Below are 20,491 nucleotides of genomic sequence, written 5' to 3'. Positions count from 1 at the left end.
TGTTTTTTGCAGTGTACACAGAGCTGTAAGTAAGTGACTTGGCCAAGGTCAAAGAGGAAGTCTGTGGCAGAGCCAGCAATCAAACCCATATCTCTTCACTCCCCTTTCTGTTCCTCAAGCATTCTACAGTTCTAGTTTACTTATCATAATAGCTACTGAGCCTTCCTGCAGCACTGCATTACTGTGTTCCTCGAGGACCTCTGGGCTGTGGAGTACAGCCCCACAACATACCCTGACCCTACTTCTGCCCAAGTGCCAGAATGTGTCCAATGCTTCAGTGCTGAGTAAGCCACATGCTTCCCCCTTGCCTTGTCTCAGCCCGGAGACATCAGCACGTTGGAACTCCTCAGCCTGCACAGCCCAGTGAGTGTCTCCTCAGCAGCCATATGTGGTGGTTGGCAGGCGTTGTCCTGACCACCCACAGGCAGGCAGCCTGACTGCTTGCCAGGAGGGTGTGTGGGGGAGGGGAGGTTAGCTCACACAAAGGCTGTTCAGACGGACCACCAACAAAAGGGCCCAGCTTTATGGAGGCCAAAACTTGCTACCTCTCTTCATCTTTATATAAAGCTCACTCCTGCTGAACTCCATGTTTTTTTGGCCAGTGCGTTCGATGAACGCACAGTTCTGTCTTGACATGCCACCTTTCCCAGGACCTCAGAGCTCTGCAGCATTCCCATCAGGGCAGGGTGATTGTCATATCCATTAACATCTGGGGAAACTGAGGCACAGAACAGCCACGTGGCGGGCCTGAGAGCATGGATTAAGTGTCGAGCTTCTGGATTAGAGAACAGGAATCCTGATTCCCTGCCCGATGGTGCTAACCGGTCATCCTTATTACCCTCAGGGCTCATCCCCTATTTTGCCAGCTATATTCACATCACTTCTCCCTGCAGCAGATGCTCACATGGGCAGACGCCAATCACTGAATGGATTTCAATGAAACAGGTTCCAGGTGGCCCAAGCTCTGGCTAGTAGGATGGCTCCTCTCTTTGGTGTCCATGTGTGTGTGGGCTGGGGAGAAGCTTCCTGATGACACGGGTACCTTCCATTTCTCTGCCCTGGGCTATTGTCTCCTCTCTTGGGGCTAGACTGCAGCCAGGAAGCCAGAGTGCCATGGCACAGGGCTGCTGTGGAGCAGTTCTAGCAGCCCCACCCCCACTCTGCCCTGCCCCACCTCCTCCCACCGCCTTTTATCTTCATGGCACTCTTTCCCTGAACCCCACTCCCAAGGGCCATGGCCTGGGGAATTATGCACGGAGGGCTGGCATGGGACGGCAGCAGGAGCTGGGCCCCCGCACACTCACCGGCAGTGGTAAGAAGCGAAGCGACCTGGCTCCGGCCCCCAGCCCGCACCGCTCTGCTCCATTTCCGGCCCGCAGTGAAGTGAAGCGACCCGCCTCGGACAAGGCAGCTGAACAAAGCAGGCAGCTGGATCGCTTTGCTTCCCATGGCGCGCACCAATGCAGTGAGTGCACGGGTCCCGACCCCTCCTGCTGCCCTCTGCCTGGTCCCCCACACAGGTCCTGCCCACAGGATGGTTGTGATGGCCACCACAGGGCCTCCCCAAAACACACGGTGTGGAACAGCTGCCCCAAACCATCCAAGGGACAGGACAGCTTTGGCTCCACAGGAAGCTGACTTGGGTCTCCTGCCTCTGGAAACTCCAAGAGAGAACAAACCAGACAGGCCCTTTCCAAGGAGACGTTATGTGGCACATTCTCCTAGCTGGCCCAGTTCTTCTGTTGTGGCTTGCTTCCAACAGTCCCTGCCCTGTGGTAATGACTGTGGTGGGCTGCTGTCCTAACCCCTGAGCAAGGGAGCAAAGTTGTGGGTGGGTGTGGCTGTGTAGGGGGAGTAGAATTTATAGCCTTCATACCGGGAGGATGTGACAGCAGCTTACACAATTGCATCGTGGGAGGATAACCCAATTCTTCACTATGCTGCAGCTGGCAGTGAAGTGAGGTCTGGGTTTTTGCACAGGAGGACATTTCTCTAACCTGGGTTGTCCTGCCAGCCTGGTTCTGGTTCTTCCCGTCTCCCCAGCCCAGTGACTCCCTCTAACACCTGCAGAACAGGTACGGTAATGCTGCCACATCCACAGAGCAGTGAGAAACCAGAAGCTAAATCTGAGCCGTCAGGGGAAATGTCCTTCTTGAGTACATGTTGCACGACCACCTCTCCATACTGGAGGAGGTCGTGTCTGACCAGCCAGAATCCCCAGATGAGGTTTCAACCCTCTGACAAACTGAGCCCCTCAATGCTGGGCTCCAGCAGAGGTACTTCTCCTCTTGCCAGAGACACGCTGTACCTCTCAGGATCGTGCTCCAGAGGGAGAACTGTGAGTACAAGAAGCCAAACAGACTCGGACATGGAGGGAACAGAGAAAATATTCTTTATTGTATTCCATTTGGACCTACAATGTGGTGTCAACTCCCCACCACATTCAGGCAGCTTCGAGAGGACAAACATCATGGCAATTGCTGAGGTGGGTGCAAGTAGGCTAGGGCCTGCACGCGTTCTGTCCAGTCACCAGCTGATGAACAGGCTACACGCCCCTCTTCTCCTCACAGGGACCGGATCACTCCCTCTCCAGCCAGGCTCTGTCCAGTTGCCCTTTCAAGGAGTAATAGTGGAGAGCCACACTTCCCAGTCTACTGCCTGCTCAACATGCAGTGGCCCAGCTTGCAGAGGGCTTTGAATGTGCCCACCTGTGGACAGAAGAAGAGATTGATAAAAGAGCAAGGAGAGAAACTCACCCCCCCATGCACCAAGGCTTCTTTCCTTGGCGTCCCTCTCCCTGGGCCATTCTGTTAATGACCTGAAAGTCTGTGTTTTGCTGCAAGGGAACTTTTTGGATCGCCTCCAGAGAGAGAGTGCGGAACTCTCTTTTCCATTCAAATGCAACACATTAACACCTGGTTTGAACCAGGACAGCAATTAACTGGCCCATTATAAGCACTCTTTGACATACTTTGTTTTATCTTGCCTTCAACCTCCCCACCCCTCTGCTCTTCTGATTTGCCCACCTTGATTACAATTTTTCTGATTTGTCAACCTTAATAACTATTTTTGGTTCTCTGTGCCTTAAATCTTGAGTCTGTTCTGGTACGGCTATGGTCTGAAGAGGTGGGTCTGTCCCACGAAAGCTCACCACCTAATAAATTATTTTGTTAGTCTTTTAAGTGCTACTTGGCTGCTTTTTTGTTTTGATAGAATATAGACTAACATAGCTATTTCTCTGATACTGTTCTCCTTGGGAGAGTTGGTTTAGTGTAGATATCAGACACCATTGTTCTCACCTGGATGAAATCAGCCCAGCTCAGGTGTTCGAGAATATATAGCTTCTAATAGCTGGAGAACTACAAAGAGTCTACCCCACAGTCTCCCTTTCTCTTGGCAGCCACTCGATAACGAGTAGGCCGTCTCCATGGAACCCAATAGTGCTATGAAGGTAATTTCCATTTTGTTCAGGTGGTGGACGTCTGCCGTTGGAGCAAAAATCTCAAAGTCGTTTCCAGGGTGGTTGTCAATTTTGTCGTCTGCATGTGTTGGTTTATAGAACCTCACAAATTCAAGATTGTAAAATATATTGTGTGATATTATTTGTAGCTGTGGAAATTACTAAGGCCTTAAACTCTCAGGCTCTCAGGACTGAGGAAAGAAACTTGTGCAAGTTATCAAATTATCCAGTAAAATATGTTACTTAGAGTTAACTGTATGATGTACTATATAGGTGATAGTAATGTTCTATAGTTCATGCAATGATTGAGTCTGATGTAAGAGGATTGCTTGCTGAAAAGAGGCTGACCATAGAGGTATACTCGATGCTCCCATGTAGAGAGCAGTGGTTTGGTAAAGGGGCAATTAAGCCTTTCATCCCTGGGTTTATGAGTGCAAATCTAGCCTGTCTCAATGCTGCCAGTGACTACGCAAATTAAGCTGGTCTCAGTCTAGACTGGTGAGGCAGCAACTCATAGGAAACAAATATGAATCAAGAATAAATGTGTCTCTGATTTTTGACTCTGTGAAACATGCTCTTTCTGCAGTGAAAAATGTATTCCAGCCCACCCAGGCACAGCACTTCCTGCGTGTCTCTGTGATAGGGCAGGCTCACAGCGGCCTGAGGATGAGGTAGGAGACATGCTTAATCTCATCCCTAGTGAGGGTGTAGTGAGAAAGAGAGAGAGCTGGCAGTGATGGAAACCCCCCATCTTCTACTCTTCTATTGGTAAGGCAATGAAAGAAGAGGCTCTTTTTCACCAAAGAGGTGTCCCTCTCCACCCTCCAAAATTCATTCTGAATGCGCTGCGGAGTTCCATCGTGTTTATCTGATTTGCCAACATCTGGTTTCCTCTCTTCAAACTAACAAGGTTGGCCTAACATCTGAAAAAAGCAAAAACAAAAAAAACCTCCCTTCCAGCTGCCGCCAGCAGCATGGTAAGTTCCTAGCCAAGCAAGATAACAGCAGCAGGGGAGGAGGAACCTTTGGGGAGAGCCTTGCTAGTGAAATGTTGTGTTACACTAATGTTCAGTTTGGCCTCTCCGTTGAAAACATAAGCAGTGCTGGCCAAAGCCCCCTCCCTCCCACCACTTTGAAAACTGACTCCTAAGTGTATGAACCAACGGCACTGAAGCAAAGGCAGGCAGAGAAATGAATCCATCTTTAGTGTGCTCTGTTGTGCCTAGATATGGTAGCACATGCACAAGTTCATTCTGCAGAGCACCTTTCAGCCACAGTACTTCCCAAAATGGAAAATACTCATAGGAAGTGGAACAACAAAGGACCACAAAGGAGGACAGAAACTTCTGATGCCAAGATAAGGGAGGAAGAGAGACTCTTCCAGCTGTGTGAACAAATACGGAGAATCAGTGTGCTGGAGAGATACAGGAAGGCAGGAGCTGCATAAGGAAAGGCTATTTGTACCAGCAGATATAGCAGAAAAGAGACCGATGGCAGTAGCAATCTAAGGGTGTGTCTACACAGAAAAGTTAGTTTGGAATAAAGGCCGCTATTCCAAAATAGCTTTGTGAGTGTCTACACAGCAAAACCGCTATTTCAAAATTAATTTTGAAATAGTGGATGGCTTATTTTGAGTTCTGTAGACCTCATTCTACAAGGAATAGGGCCTATTCCAAAAGAGCTGTTTCAGAACAGAAGCTGTATAGACAGAGAATAGGGGCTATTTAGAAATAGGAAGCCTCCCCAGGGTGCCTCAAATGCGATTCAGCATCCAATCAGTGTGGATGCTCTGGTTCAAAAGAGCTGAGTGTTATTTCAACGCGCATTAGCTGCGTCTACACTAGCAAGTTCTTTTGAAAGATATTTTGAAAGAAGAAGGCTCTTTCGAAAGAGCCCATGGAGTGTCTACACACAAAAAAACAATTCTTTCAAAAGTAAATTTAAAGAATGCGTCCCTTCTTTCAAAATCACTCTTCCTTTCCTATTTCAAGGAAAAACACCCCCTTTCAAAAGCTTCTTTTGAAAGAAAACCTACATAGACTCTCCACCAGGCCCTTCTTTTGAAAGAACAGTCTTCATTTTTGATTGCTGGCCTGTTCTTTTGAAAGAGTGGGGGCTGTGTGGATGCTCTCTTTCGAAAGAGCAGATCACTCTTTTGATCCGCTTTTTTGTGTGTGGACACATTCTTCTGAAAAATTAGGTCTTCTGGAAGAGCTTCTTTTCAAAGATCTCTGTAGTGTAGATGTAGCCTTTGTGTATAGATGTACTATTTCAAAATATGCTACTCCAGAAAATCTCTTCTGGAATTGCTTATTCTGAAATAGTGCTGCTGTGTAGACATAGCCTAACGATCCCAGCAATACAGAAGAAAAACAATAGGTACATTAAGTGTCAACTACTCAACTTTATGAGGGAAAGATTTAGAATCCAGGAGATGGAAAAGGATTCATTAAGGTGTTTCTAAATCATCGAAAAGAGGTTTGTTCCCCAAGTGTTAACCTCCAGCAATGGAGCCTTCTTTCCATTCCATAATCAGCAGCCTCTTCCAGTTAGCATTGCCCTTCCCTTGGTATTTCTCCTGTGTTTGCCTTTGGCCATTTCTGAGGTGTATCCTACTGGCCACCCTATGTATTCTGGTCCCCTTCTGGAGGTCTATTGTGGGTTTCCATCATATGACTCAGCAAAGGGTCCATACCTTCTGGTGATGCTCGTGTTATCCTCTTGGCAGTGACCTTAATCCAACCCATCAATGTGTGAGCCAGCATTTGATGGATTGTGTATTGGAAGCACTGTCCGTGTCTTCCTCTTCGTTTTTCAGTTCGCTCCCTTCAGTGGAGCACAGGTTACCTTGGAGGAGCACAGAACCTCAGCTGAGTAGCATTCTGTACACACATGATCCTAACCCTCACAGTGAGGACTTACCTTCCCATTCTCCCATGCTTGCATTAGGATTTTGTTTTTGACAATTGTACTAGCTGGTGTGCGAGATACATGTTGTTTATACCAAAAACCCACTCTGCCCTTACACAGGAAATTAGGGATAGACAACACCTTGGAGATTTCAGAGGTATAAGGAAGAGTCACTCAGCTTGGAAGTTTATTCAAAGTTTCTGTGGGTCTTCTGGACCAGGACAACTCCAAAGACTAGGCTGTCCAAGGAGATTTCTACAGCTGGTTGACGAGACTGAGACAAAACGAAATATCTTAGCAATGGCATGGCTTCAGGTCAATTTGGGCATGGAGTTGTTCAAATAGTTGTGATAAATGATTCATTAGTAGATACAGATAGTTGTTACTGACTATTTTCAAGTTACTTTTTCACTGCGTGTCCCTAGCAGGTGGGCCTACTGGATCACAGTGGAAAGATCAGCAATGCTCAGGAAGGAATGATTGAACTACCTCTTTGACACCCAAGTAGAAAAAGCATTAGCTATCTTTAATTTAGTGTCCCTGAATGACAGTCAGAGAACATCTGGGGGTTACTGTTATCATTTTGAAGCCATGGTGCCTACAGCTCAGCCCATGAATATGCATCTAGTCTCCGAAAAAGAAGCATCTATTTGGATGTTTCCATGTGGATTTTTAGGAAGCCAACTTTAGGGACCTGAGTGTCTAGATATCATAGCTAGTTTTGGGAAGTGCCCTGTCACCAAAAATGGTTTGGGATGAAATTTAAAGAAAAAACCATTTTTGTCAGGATTTTGGGTTTTGTGTGTGTGTGTGTGTGTGTGTGTGTGTGTGTGTGTGTGTGTGTGTGTGTGTGTTGTTAAAACACCTCAATGTTTACAGTTTTCAGAAACTAAAAAATTTCAGTCAGGCAAAATGGTTGGTTTTCTGAAAATATTCGTCTGACTGACTTGAAAAATTTTTGGTTTTCAGTTATGAAATATCTCAGTTTTTTCAAGATGGGGTGTCCTTTGTTTTTCATGAAAAAAATGATTTTTTTTGGTGAAAATCAGTCATTTGTCATGGAAATTTCTATTTTGCCAAAGACTGCCATTTTTCATTTTAAAAGTTATACAACATCTGTCCCAATACAGCATGTCCTTTGCTAATACACTGAAGTAAAAGTGGACTAGATTCACAATTAATAACACTTTCACTGATTTTAGCTTCTTTTTCCATTTGCAAATTGTCTGTGAGCAGTTCAGAATTTTCTTGAATGTAATTATTAGATATTACTTGCCAATTAGTTCTGGTGAATAATTCTTGCTCTGCGGTGGTTTCATACCTGTTTAGCTTAGATTTGGTACAGAACAATGCTTCTGATCTTTGTCAGGACCATGTAACACTTAGAATGGTGGCTGCAAAATTCACGTACGAAAACTATTTTCTCAGATTCACTTAACATTGTTTGTTCACACCAGCTTTCCTGCTATGAATACATTCTCTGGGTACACTCACCCAGTGTAAACACAGCAAGTCAGTGAATGCTGAGAAGTTAGGTTTTCATTGGAGCAACTATCTGAGCAGAATATTTTTTCAGATGTTTGCTCCTCTCTGTAGTACTCTGGCCCTGCAGTACGAAACATTGGGCCACATTTCTGAACCAGACAGCTGGGAAAAACAGGGAAGGGAATGCAATCCAGAATTTGCTGGAAAATCACCACTTCAAATGCCAAGAGGGTCTGAAATAACTGAGAATGGGGCTGATGCCAGCAAATAGCCCTGACACAAACCTATTTATATAGTAGGTCTGTTTGGGGTGAAGTCTAATCCATTGACTTCATTTCTCAGGATCAGGCCATCAGTCTCCTGGGATCACATTTTCTCATAGATCCACAGAAACTGTAGATGGGAAAGATTCATTAGCTTATCTTGTCTACAGACCCAGGCCGGAGCAGGGCAGGATTGTCTTTAATGGTATATTTTCAAAAGCCCAGGCCAGTTTAGATTTCAGTGTCTCGAGCAATAGGACTGTTTGTTTTCAGCATTGAAGCAAGTTTCTTAAATCTGCCCAGCATGAGAGTGGAAAAAGGAAAGGAAGAGTCCAATGCAACCTCAGAAAGCAGTTTAGTTTGTTCCCGGACTCTCTTACGCGCTAAGCCCAAGTGCATGATGATTCCATGGTGTCTCCTCAGGGAAGCTAATGTTTGGGTGCCTTACATTGCCAGTCTGTAGCACGATCGGATTTCTTTTCAAATTTAACCTTAATTGAATTTCCTGGATTGGCAATGCTTGGTTTTGGGATCATTACAGCTTCTGTGTAATGACCCTTAAATCACTGGCACATGCTCAATATTAATGCCAGTTCAATACCCTTTTTATCTGGGATTATCATTCTATATCCTGTTTCAAGAGCTACTTGGAAATGTAACACTATGATGCTTCTTATCAGCTTGGTGAAATTATGCATGCTTGGTTCTGATATGGGAAGGAGGAGTTAAGAGCTATCCCTGTAACATTCATGTAGGACAGGACTACGTATATGAAAAACGCACCAATGCAATGATACCACATTTCCTGAAACATTCCCAATCTAACTGGTGTCAGTAAAATGTAAATGCAGAACCTCCACCCCCAATCTTTATTTTAAAAATACATTTAAACTAATCTCTCAGGTGATGTAATTCAGCAGCCTCAAGTCACACGAGGGCACTTATAACCCATTCTCTCGTATGTCTATGACAAAGGACCCAGGTGTATCTCTTTAAGAGGTCAGGTGCCAGATTCTTCCTTTCCCTGAAAATAAGAGTTTCCAACAGGCTTGGAGAGAGTCTTCCCTGACTCAGGCCAGCCCTCATCTAGCCCCACTGACGCCCGGAGCAGGGGCATCATTTCAGAAAAAGACAGGCAAAGTTACATCAGCATCCAGTCCATGATACGTGATGCTCAGGGGTGAGGACAGTGGAGCAGATAGGCCAATGAATATGGGAGGAGCGGTGAACCAAGCTCTGAGGAGCTAACTGTCTCTCCTGCCCTGTAGCAAACGGTGCTGGGGGTATAGAAGTTGCCTGGGCCTCACGGAGAGCCTGCTGTCCATATTGGCAAGATATATTTCTTGGAGATGATCATTTCCTGTGTATCCCAAACCTCTGTATTACACACTACAGGTTGCATGTCCCTGGGTCAGCCCCCTCAAGACGTGACTGGTCCCAGACTAGGGGATTTGCCAGACCAGGGGAGGTCCCCTGCCACTGGCACCCCAGCCCACCACTGCCTCGATTCCAGCCTCAGCTGGCTCCCCCAACTCCCAGCCTGGCTGCCACAGGCTGCAGCCTCCACGCTGCCAGCTCCAGCTCTGCCACTGTGGGCTCCAGCCCCAGTTATGGCTCTGCCCTGGGCAAAGCAGACAGACTGGCCCTGGCCAGGCTGACAAACGCCATTCCTGGCCAGGCTGACAGATGCTGGCCCCGCTACCACCGTCTCCACAGATGTTGCTAGCCCAGAGAATCCTGGCTTTTAGATGTACAACTTGTACTAGCCTCCATCTAGGTGCAGATGAGCAGAACATACTTTGCTGCATTGCATGAAATGTGGGAGAATGGTATAAAGTTACTATGCACCATGGTAACACGTGCATATTACTGTGAATTCTACCAGAGGTTCTGTGTTATCCAGACTAGACACCCACTGGTGGTTCACCTGGAATTTATCTGATCTGTTGCAAACCGGCTGGAAATTTTCTGATGGAACCTTTGTTGTTAAAGTCCTGATTTACTGGAGGCGAAACATTTCACTGGAACTGCATTGGTTTAGTTTCGGGGAACTAAAAAAAAAGGGGGGATTTGGACTGAGGTTGAAACATTCCATTTTGACCTTGTTTGATGGAACATTTGCATTTTTTTTTGTTTTGAAATCACTTTTCAATTAGAAATTTATTTTATCATATAAAATGTCAAAATTGGAATGAAATGCGTTGATTCACCTCAGGTGGGTTTTTCTTTTCCAGAATTTGGTTTTTGGTCCATTTTGGAAGAGATTTTTTTTTTCGGAGTCACCTGATTCCCCACATACTGTAAAAATCAAGTTTCCACAAAACTCTCGTCTGTAGTGTAAGGAACAGTGTGATCATGTTTCAGTTTCCACCTCACTGGAGCTGCTTGACTGTAAGTGAGGGCAGAATTAAGCCGTAACTGTGGGCCCTGGTAAAGCACAGACTGCCCCTCAATAAGGACCTTAAATAAATCTAAATAATACCATATGCTATGTTCCCACTTACAAAGTCTCCCTAAAAACACTGGAGCTACAGTTAACTACAGCAATCCACTGATGGACATCACTGTCATGAGAGATTTCCCAACAAAATTTCTGTCGACAGAGTGCAGCCACACACAAAAGCCAACTGGAAGAGTGTGTTGCTCTGTGGACAGAGTGGCCAGACTGCCTGTCCGCTCTCTCAACAAAAGAGGCACCCAGAAGCTCAGGAGACAGGGCTGCCCACTGTCCTGGGCACTCTCTCTGTCAAGAGAAGGACCAACCCCCCGACCCCGCCGCCCCACCCGAGCATCCACACAGCTTTTTTGCTGACAGAAACCGTGGCACTCTTCCTCATCTGGGAGAGGCAGAAGATTATTGGTGGAAGTGTCGACTGTTATCGACAGACTGTTGTTAAAATGCATTTTGTATGTGGATGTTCCATCAGTTTTTGTTGACAAAACTGTGATTTTGTCGGCAAAACTCGCTAGCGTGGCCATAGCTTTACAGCTGCTGCCTTTCCACCACTTCTTTTCATTTCTCCATGAGGCTTTGTGAACATGCTCAGGACTGCAACATAAAAAAATGCTGTGACACAAATCTACATATAAATTTACTGTTGTACCTCTGTGTTTGCAAAGTATTTTGATATAGTAGAAAAGATTTGTGAAGAGGTTGAAGGGGAAAGGTGTTCCAGACTTCCGAGTCAGGTTCCTGATGAGCATGGCTCTGCCAAACTTCCACTCCATGTCAGACTGGGCCTCTATCCTCTGGTAGTTGTCACTCATCATGGTGATCAGCAGGTCAATCAGCACAATCAAGGTCACAGTCAGGTAGACCCCAAACACAAAATGGATGATGACAAAAATAAACTGAGGTATTCTGCTGAGTGTGGGCAGGAACTGATGGTCAGTGAGGCCAAACGATGAGAAGAATAACATGACCACAGGGTCCTGAATAGCAATGGTCACAGTCGTGTTCCCATCAGCTGCTGAGAGGTTGGTCTTTGGTTCGAGATAGTCTGGCTGGTAGACGGATGACAGCTGCATGGTGAAGGCTATGTGAAACAAAGCTAGGATGACTGCGAACCTGGTGAGATCCTTCATGAGGTTCCAGATTATGACAGCTCAAGGGCCAAAGAGGTGGTGGAAGAGAAGGAACTCCAGGAGCTACACAAAGGAGAGGGTCATGGCCACCCCAAATAAAGTGTTCCTGGCAAAGAGGGAGAGCAAACTATCCGTGCTGGCAAAATTGAGCCCAGCAAATGGCAAAGCAAAGCAGTGGCAGAGAAACCCAAGACAAATACGCTGATCCAAGCCAAGCAGGCCCTTTCTCCAGAATGGGTGAGCTCTGTAACCAGCATCCCCAACAGCTAGGCTAAGAGCAACCACTCATTCCCGTGTGGCACCATGTGACCTTCGTAGATGGGGCTAAGTGGGGGATACATTGTGGTCAGGATGAAGAGGATGAGCCAGAAGATATGAAATGCCAAGTGGCTCATGAACTTCATGATGGGAATTTTATTAAGCCTGTGTTTCAGGGGCAGGGAGAAAACTAGCCACATGGGAGGGCACACAAGGAAGCAGAAGAACAAGAGGTCTGTTTTCCAGGGGGCCCACTTCAGGCGCCTGTACCAGACTTCCGTCAGGTATTTCTGCACAGCTGGATGCACTGCTACCTCTTGCTGTTCACAGTCAACCAGGGACTCCAGCATGGTGCTGCCTCTGCGATCCACTGGTGAAGCATTGGAACCAAGAGGGTGGTGAAGCATTGGAATGCGTTGCCTAGAGCGGTGGTGGATTCTCCATCCCTTGAGGTTTTTAAGTCCCGGCTGGACAAGGTCCTGGCTGGGATGACTTAGTGGGGGTTGATCCTGCTTAAAGCAGGGGGCTGGACTAGATGACCTCCAGAGGTCCCTTCCAGCCCAGGGATTCTGTGATTCTGTGATTCACTGCTCGGAGAAGGTAGCCAGCACTTTTACCTCCAGAGGCCGGTGTCAGGAGCTCAGTGGCCATGCTCTCAGTGTAGTTAGCAGCCATCAGCAGGTCTTTGGCACGTTCCTTCTCCTTTAGGGCAGCCATGTTGAATGCCCAGGAAAGCTTGACAGCTGTGTCCAGGGGAGCAGAAGAGTGAAGGACAAACTCCTCAGTTACCTTGTTGTTGTTGAGCTTCCCACAAACCATAAGGTCAAAGCCAAACGGGAAAAAAAACAACAAAGGTTTTAGTAGTAACAAAAAGAGGAAGGATAGTTTCATATTTAAGGCACTGGACAGGACTCAAGAGATGAGGATTCAATTCCCAGATCTGCTACAAGCTTCCTCTTCAACCTTGGCCAAATCATGGAACCTCTTGGGTATTTCAAGCCTTTTTCTGTAAAATGGGTATAACAATATTGCCATTCCCCCTACTGTTTGTGTTGTCTATTTACAAAGTGTTTGATGCAGGGACCATCTCCAGATACTACTGTAATGCAGCAACAACATGTAACACTTTACAAACATTGACTGACCCACAACACAGCCCTGGGTAGGGGCAGTATCAGTACCACTGCTTTACATATGGTGAAACTGAGGCAGAGCTTAGGTTACCTCCTAAACCCACAAAAGGATTTATCATCTGAGCTGATATGAGAACACAAAGGTCTGTGCTCAGAGGCCACACCTCAACTCTGGATTTAATAGATAACTAAGTGAAAAAAATCCAATTTTAGAGGAGCATTTCCAAAGTGCCATGAATATTCACATATCTTCCACCAGAGATGGAGAAGGCACCATCATATAAAAGTTGGCTGTGAGGAACTAATATCCAGGAGCATTTCTTTCAGCTTCTAGAAAGAAGGGAGAGGAGTGTCTGATCAGGTCAACCTCCCATCAGGCTGGTTCTTATACTGTTGGAAGAACAATGGGTTTTTATGTTTATTGGCAATTTTGACAATTTTTTAGGCATTGAGAAATCCACTATCTTTTCAATTTAGGCTGAACAAAATGTTTTATTCCAACAAAATCAAAATGTTTAATTTCAAGTTGGACTATTTTTAAAACTTCTAATTTATTAAAATAAAATGAAAGGACACTTTGAAGTGGAAATTCATTTCCAATGGAAACTTTGAAATGTTTAATTTTGAACATGTCAGATGAAACATTTTGATGTTTTCAGAATTTTCTCCCCAACCAACCAATCAGCAGAAACAGACACCAATTCATGAAACTGCTCAGTATTGCTAAATCTGCATTTTTCACACAAAATAAAGTTTTGAATTAAAATTTTTACCTGACTCTAGTCTTTACAGTTGAACCTCTCTAATCAGGAACTCTCTCTTCCAGCAACACGTGTCATCTAACATGATTTTAGTTAGTCGGATGACTACTTGCGGTATGGCCAGGTTTCCCATGGCTCCATAAAGTTTGTTTACAGCCACCAGTCCTGGCTGTCAGTGTTCTGTGCTGTTCTTTAGCAGTAATTTACCCCTAAATGTCTTCTAAGAGCCCAGTAAGCAGCAGAAGTGTTGGTAATGTGCTAGAAAATGTTGACCTCCCGCGGTCTGGCAAATTCTCTCGTCTGGCACCATTTAGGTCCCAAGGATGCCAGACAACAGATGTTCAACCTGTAGTACCATTAGTCTCTGAGCTCCGGGAACCTCACCATCAGGGCTACCATTGATGTGATAGAAGTCTCTATAAATTACTAGGCTCCAAGGGTTGGATTTTGCAAACCAGAGCAGGATGTATGAGTCCTGGCTTAGGGTTTGCCCAGGTCACTTTCCAGAGCTCAGGGTCTGCCTACCTTTCTGTCCCCCATCAGTTTCAAAGTGGCGGTACTCTTTTCAGCAGGAAGCTCACTAGTTCTTGATGGTTCCCAGCGGCTACATACTGGATAGGTATCTTCCCCTCTTTGGAGTCGAGTGTGGGCATGGCACCACTCTGCACGAGCAGCTGAACGCTGGCCAGGAAACCTGATTTGGCAGCGAAGTGCAATGGGCCCCAGTCCTGCTGTGGAACAAAAGGCCATGCAGTGAAAAGTCAGCATCTATCGACTCCTGTCACCAGGAACTCACACACTGGGGAGGGGCACCAGGGGGGATAGAACTGTCTTTCACCAGAACTGTCTTTCACCAGAAACTGTCATCCCATTCGGCTGACTTGGCTTTCGCAAGGACCCATGCAGTTTTTTCCATCCAAGGCGGACTAATTTTGTCATCGGCACCAACTCATGTGCGGATGTGCGCCACCCATAGAAACACTTGCTGCCTGCTGTGGGTGCTGTGGGCCCTCTGCTAACCAGCCTGATCTGTTAGAGAGCAGTGCTGCTCTTAGGAGCCCTGGAACGCAGGGCATGGGATTTGCAGACTGTATGTAGCGTCCCTCATGACATAGAATCATAGAATCATAGAAGAGTAGGACTGGAAGGGACCTCAAGAGGCCATCGAGTCCTGCCCCCTGCCCTCATGGCAGGACCAAGCACTTTCTAGACCATCCCTGAAAGTCATCTATCTAACCTCTTCTTAATTATCTCCAGTGATGGAGATTCTACCACCTCCCTTGGCAATTCGTTCCAGTGTTTGAGCACCCTGACAGTTAGGAACTTTTTCCTAATGTCCAACCTGAAACTTCCCTGCTGCAATTTAAGTCCATTGCCTCTTGTTCTATCCTCAGAGGCAAGAAAGAACAAGTTCCCTCCCTCTGCCTTATGACACCCTTTTAGATACCTGAAAACTGCTATCATGTCCCCCCTCAATCTTCTCTTTTCCAAACTAAACAAGCCCAGTTCCTTCAGCCTTTCTCCATAGGTCCTGTTCTCCTGACCTTTGATCATTCTCATTGCTCTCCTCTGGACCCTCTCCAATTTCTCCACATCCTTCATGAACTGCGGTGCCCAGAACTGGACACAATACTCCAGCTGAGGTCTCACCAGCGCAGAGCAGAGCAGGAGAATGACTTCTTGTGTTTTGTTCACAACACACCTGTTAATGCATCCTAGAATCATGTTTGCTTTTTTTGCAACAGCATCACACTGTTGACTCCTATTTATCTTGTAGTCCACTATAACCCCTTGATCCCTTTCTGCTGTACTCATTCCTAGGCAGTCCTTTCCCATTCTGTATGTGTGACACTGATTGTTCCTTCCTAAGTGGAGCACTTTGCATTTGTCCTTATTCAGCTTTATCCTGTTTACCTCAGCCCATTTCTCCAGTTTATCCAGATCCTTTTGAATTATGACCCTATCCTCCAAAGAAGTTGCAACGCCTCCCAGCTTGGTATCATCTGCAAACTTAGTAAGTGTACTTTCTATGTCAATATCTAAATCGTTAATGAAGATATTGAACAGAACCGGTCCTAAAACAGACCCCTGCGGAACCCCACTAGTTATACTTTTCCAGCAGGATTGAAAACCATTAATAACTACTCTCTGGGTACGGTTATCCAGCCAGTTGTTCACCCACCTTATAGTAGCCCCATCTAAGTTGTATTTGAGTAGTTTATTGATAAGTGTATTATGTGAGACCAAGGCTAGGCGAGTGACTCTCCATGAGAAGAGATTGCCCATAACGCAACACCAGCCATGCAAGCTGCTGCAGTGCCTTGTTGGTGCCGTTGATCTCTGCCCCGGCCCAGCAGCACCTGCACTGTCTCAACGTGGCCATTGGCAGCCACCACGAGGAGGCATGTCCGTCCTCCTCTGTCTTGGAGGTGCAGCTGGGAGGTGGGTTTGCTGAGGAGCAGCCCCATGACAGCGGTGTGCCTGTGCTGAGCTGCCAGGGGGAGAGGGGTAATGCCCTGAGTGCAAGAGGATGGGTGAGTATTTGACAGGGCTTGGGACAGAGACACGGTCACTGACGGGACTAGAAAGTCATCCAAAGCCTCTGGCAGACGGTGCGAAGAGGCATCTCACTTAGAGCCAGGAGAGAGGCTGAGCACTGGGGTCAGAGAAGCAAGGCCCTGAGAGGCGCCCAGAGGGCTTGGTTAGCATCAGCTGTGGGGGAGTCCGACGGCAGCCAGTGGAGGACGTGGAGCTCCCCGTGAGGCAGGCCCTGAGCCTCCTTCTCTCCTCCCCACATTCGTTCTGCCCCCCACATCTTCTTCCCTCTCCCATCCCTGCTCTGCCCCATGGATCCTCGTCCCTGAATCTTTGCCCTTTCTGGGTCTTCTCCTTCACTCCTCCGCTCATGGGAGGTGGAAGCTGCCAGGGAGATTCTCAGCCCAGCACTGATGTTTCAAGAATCAAAGCTGAGCCAGCTCTGAGCACGCTGGTGCCTATGTGAGCATAGGGGCCACAGACTGAGTGGCCGGGCTGGGCTGGTCTCTTACCTGCAGGCTGGTCTGACAATCCACTTGCCTGCCAGGGTAGTTGAGCAGCAGCTTGACCAGGCTCTCGTGTCCTGACTGGGCAGCCAGGTGCAGTGGCGTGAACCCTGAATGGGATAAATCGCACAGCTGGCGGCGGCAGGGCTCCTCTGGTGACTCCTGCACATACAGTTCCCAGACACTTCCTGCCAGCGTGTGTAAGCCATGGGTCACGGTCCCAGGTAGTGGCACCCAGGCCACTTATGCAGAGAAAGAGTGAGTTTCCTCTACTGCCTCAGGTGAGCGGCAGCTGGCTTTTGGCTCAAATTGTCAAGGCTCCTGCACTAAGCTCCAAAGATCTCAGGTTCAAGCCTGCCTGTGGGCAGTTACACATGCAAAAGCTGGGAGCCAGAGCAGCTACTCATAACTGAACCCAGGCCCTAATGGTCTATGTTCTTTCCTCCTGGAGGCCCTGAGTAGTCAGCAACCTGGCTTCAGCCTCCTCCATGTGCACCATCATGCTGGGTCCTCTCAGAGCTCAGTGGGGGGTTGCTTTGTGACTAAGCCTCATGCTGGAGGCCTTGTGTTGGCCACCCCAGAGCCCCTTGCTGACGACCTCAGCATCACCCAAACACACTGCCTGTGCATGTCCTTGGATATGCCACAGCCTGGCCAGCAGTGAAGCTTTCACACCTTTTTGCTGTCAGCCACTCCTGTCACCAAGGACAGGTGGGGCCACACACACACATGAGCTACACTGTGGCATGTGTGTGATGATCCTGGCGAGTGGATTGAATTCAGCCAGGAGCTTCTAACCCTTTACACCACTCAGGCAAGCTCAATGTAATGTCTACAGGCCTTCCCCTGCCTCTAGATCTGGCTGGAATGTGCAACTCCAGTCTGTGGCAACTTCTGAAGTTTCCAATTTTGTTTTCATTCTGCATTGGAACAACTCTGAGCATTTTCGAAGGTTTTCACGAGACCATGCGTCACTCTACAGCCCAGCGGAGGGGGCACTGCTGTGGGACGCCCAGGCACAATCCCTGTTGTGTCTGATTCAGAGCAGCCATTTTCATCCCAGAGAACACTAAATCAGACAGAACAGGGTCTTACATCTGGAGCTCCCAAAATTCCAGGCCAGTGACCTGGCCTCCAGCCCAAAGCCCTCCCGATGAAAAGTTCATGGAAACCAATATGTTTCTGCTTCCACTAAACAGCGTATTTTGGCAAGAGCGGTCCAACGTGCTCTACCCACCCCCCAGTTCTGCAACAAAAAGCACCGTGGGACCGAGTGCTGCAGCCTGAGGGTTGTGTGCCATGTGAATTCCGTGCACAGCCAACCCTTCCAATCAGTGCCTTAGAACCAGGAGGCTGCCACCTCAGCATTTGCTGTCCACACCTCCCACTTCCGGCCCTTTGAAAAGCCTCCCTGTGGAGACAGAGCCACGCCCTGCTCCGCGCCAAGGAAAACAGAGACGGGAAGCGGCAAAGGCAGGTTTCCCAGACTGAAAATGGGTAAATCCTTCTCCCTGCACCATGGGCCCTGGGTAGCTGCATTAGGCAGTGTGATGCGATGTGACACAGGGAATCTGGGGAGGGCGCTCCACAGCCTGCCTGTCCCGGGGCTAGGGGCCCTCCAGTGCAGCAGAGAAGAGTGTTGTAAGGCTGCCCAGGAGAGTGTGTCGGGGGGTGAGGATCTGTAACCAAGACGGTTCACTGGCTAACATCACCGCATAGAAGAGAGTGAGGCTGTATCTACACTTGGCAAAGTAAGTCGACTGCGGCCACGCAATTCTAGCTATGGTAATTGTGTAGCTAGAACTGATGTATCTGCACTCTTACTTGGCCATCCCAACTGAGGAAGGTGGATGGGAGAACCTCTCCTGTCGACCTCCCTTACGCCTCGTGTTTTGTGAGGAGTGCAGGGGGCGACTGCGACCCCGGGGAGGTTGATTTTGCGCGTCCCTACCAGATGCGTGAAATCAACTCCTGAAAGATCGACCCTGAGCAGGTTGACCTTCCAGGCTAGTGTAGACATAGCCTGAGAGCCCAGCTGATGTGGACTTAACTTGGGCAGCAGCTGAGCAGCCAGGGGAGAGGACCTGGGTCTACCAGAGAGAGAGATCCAATGGCTCAGTAACACAAGCCCTGCCCCTACGTTGTTTGGCTCCACGGAAATGCACAAGAGGGTTCAGAACACTGTGTCGATCTGTCCCCCAGGTCATTGCCTGGCTCCTTGACCTGCTGTCCTTCGGAGGTGAGTTTCGGAGGCTCGCTGTGCATGGCGGCCAATCCCCTGGCGAGCATCTCTCGGACGAAGTCCAGCTGGCCTTAGACAGCCGCCACGTGAAGGGTGGTAAATCCTGTCTTGGAAGGGAAAGAAAAACACATCTGCAGGTCAGGAAAGACACGTGAAGTTTGTTTTTTTACAATGATCCAGAGCACTCACTTTCAGTAGTCAAAGCCTGGTACGGTCCTGCCAGCTGGAAGGAAGAAGGTTCAAAGGGAGAGGCCATGGAAGACGTGTGAATGACAGGAACGAAAACAAAGAAGGGGCAGTGGGGAGAAATACAGAGCTGGGGAGGAGAAGCAGCTTTGGGGGCTGGACAATGCTTCAGGAAGAGTCTGCTGCATCTGGCATCCGCCATTGACAGGGCAAGGCTCTGTGCAGCATCAGGAAAAGACGGCCCCTGACAAAGCAACAGAAAGCCGGCGCCTCTGTTAAAGCATGTGATTGGATGTGGGGCCCTGGGGTTCGGAAGCTGAGGCATCTAGAAAGACTAGCAATTTTGGATCTCTGTGTTGGGGTTGGGCTCAAGCTGAGAGCCCTACGTACGCCCGAGCTGTGGGAGGGCTGAGCACCCACCCTCTGAAAATTAAGGTCCTTTTAGGGCATCCAAATACTGAGGCTCTCAAAATCACTAGTCACCTCTGGAAACCTCAAATCTCCTCTGGGTCTCTTTGGGCCTCAGTCTTGCATCCATACAATGGGGATACAATGCTTCCTTTCCCCCACCCTCTGTCAGCCTGGGCTCTTTGGAACTTACTGGAGCAGGGGCTGCCTCTCAGTAGGTTTACACACAGTACCCAGCACAGCGGGGACGAACCAACAGCAATTGCATGTCCCAGGCATGGCCCTGCTTTGCTGCATCGCCCTATCTCCACTGGAACATGCAGCCAGGTTGTCACACTCACTTCAGACCCAGCGACAACTCAGCAGCTGAGTTGTGGCCACACAACGATTATTTTCACAACACAGCCATAGGCAGCAACCCCTCCCCACCTTCTCACTGCACAAGTGACCCCTCCCTCGCCTTGGTGCCGGCGCTTCTCAGGAGACACTGCCCTTTAAGGCCTCCAGGACATGGACGTGCCCATGTTTGGCTGCCAGGTGCATCGCTGTCATTCCTTCCTAACGAGGAGCAGAAGAAAAGCGTTACAAGGCAAAGCCTGGGGCAAAGCCACAGAGGAAGTCCGAGCGAGGGACCGAGGCTTTGAGCAGGCCTCCTGGAGTCTATTGGTGTTCTCTGAGGTTCTGGGACGCACATCACAGCATCGTCCCTGCTGTGGTGGCACAATTCCAGGGTCTCTGGGCAGCCAGGACAGCAGGCGC

General features: G+C 48.1%; 1 pseudogene; it reads right to left on the bottom strand.

Moving 5' to 3' along the window:
* Window positions 1-2,229: 2,229 nt before the first annotated feature.
* LOC142009764 (short transient receptor potential channel 4-like) overlaps window positions 2,230-20,491 on the bottom strand; it is a 41,446-nt pseudogene continuing 23,184 nt past the window's right edge.

Source organism: Carettochelys insculpta, chromosome 2, assembly GCF_033958435.1.
Source record: "Carettochelys insculpta isolate YL-2023 chromosome 2, ASM3395843v1, whole genome shotgun sequence".
NCBI classification, from domain to species: domain Eukaryota; kingdom Metazoa; phylum Chordata; order Testudines; family Carettochelyidae; genus Carettochelys; species Carettochelys insculpta.
The sequence above is the reverse complement of the archived record's forward strand: the minus strand, read 5'-3'. Positions and strand labels throughout refer to the sequence as shown.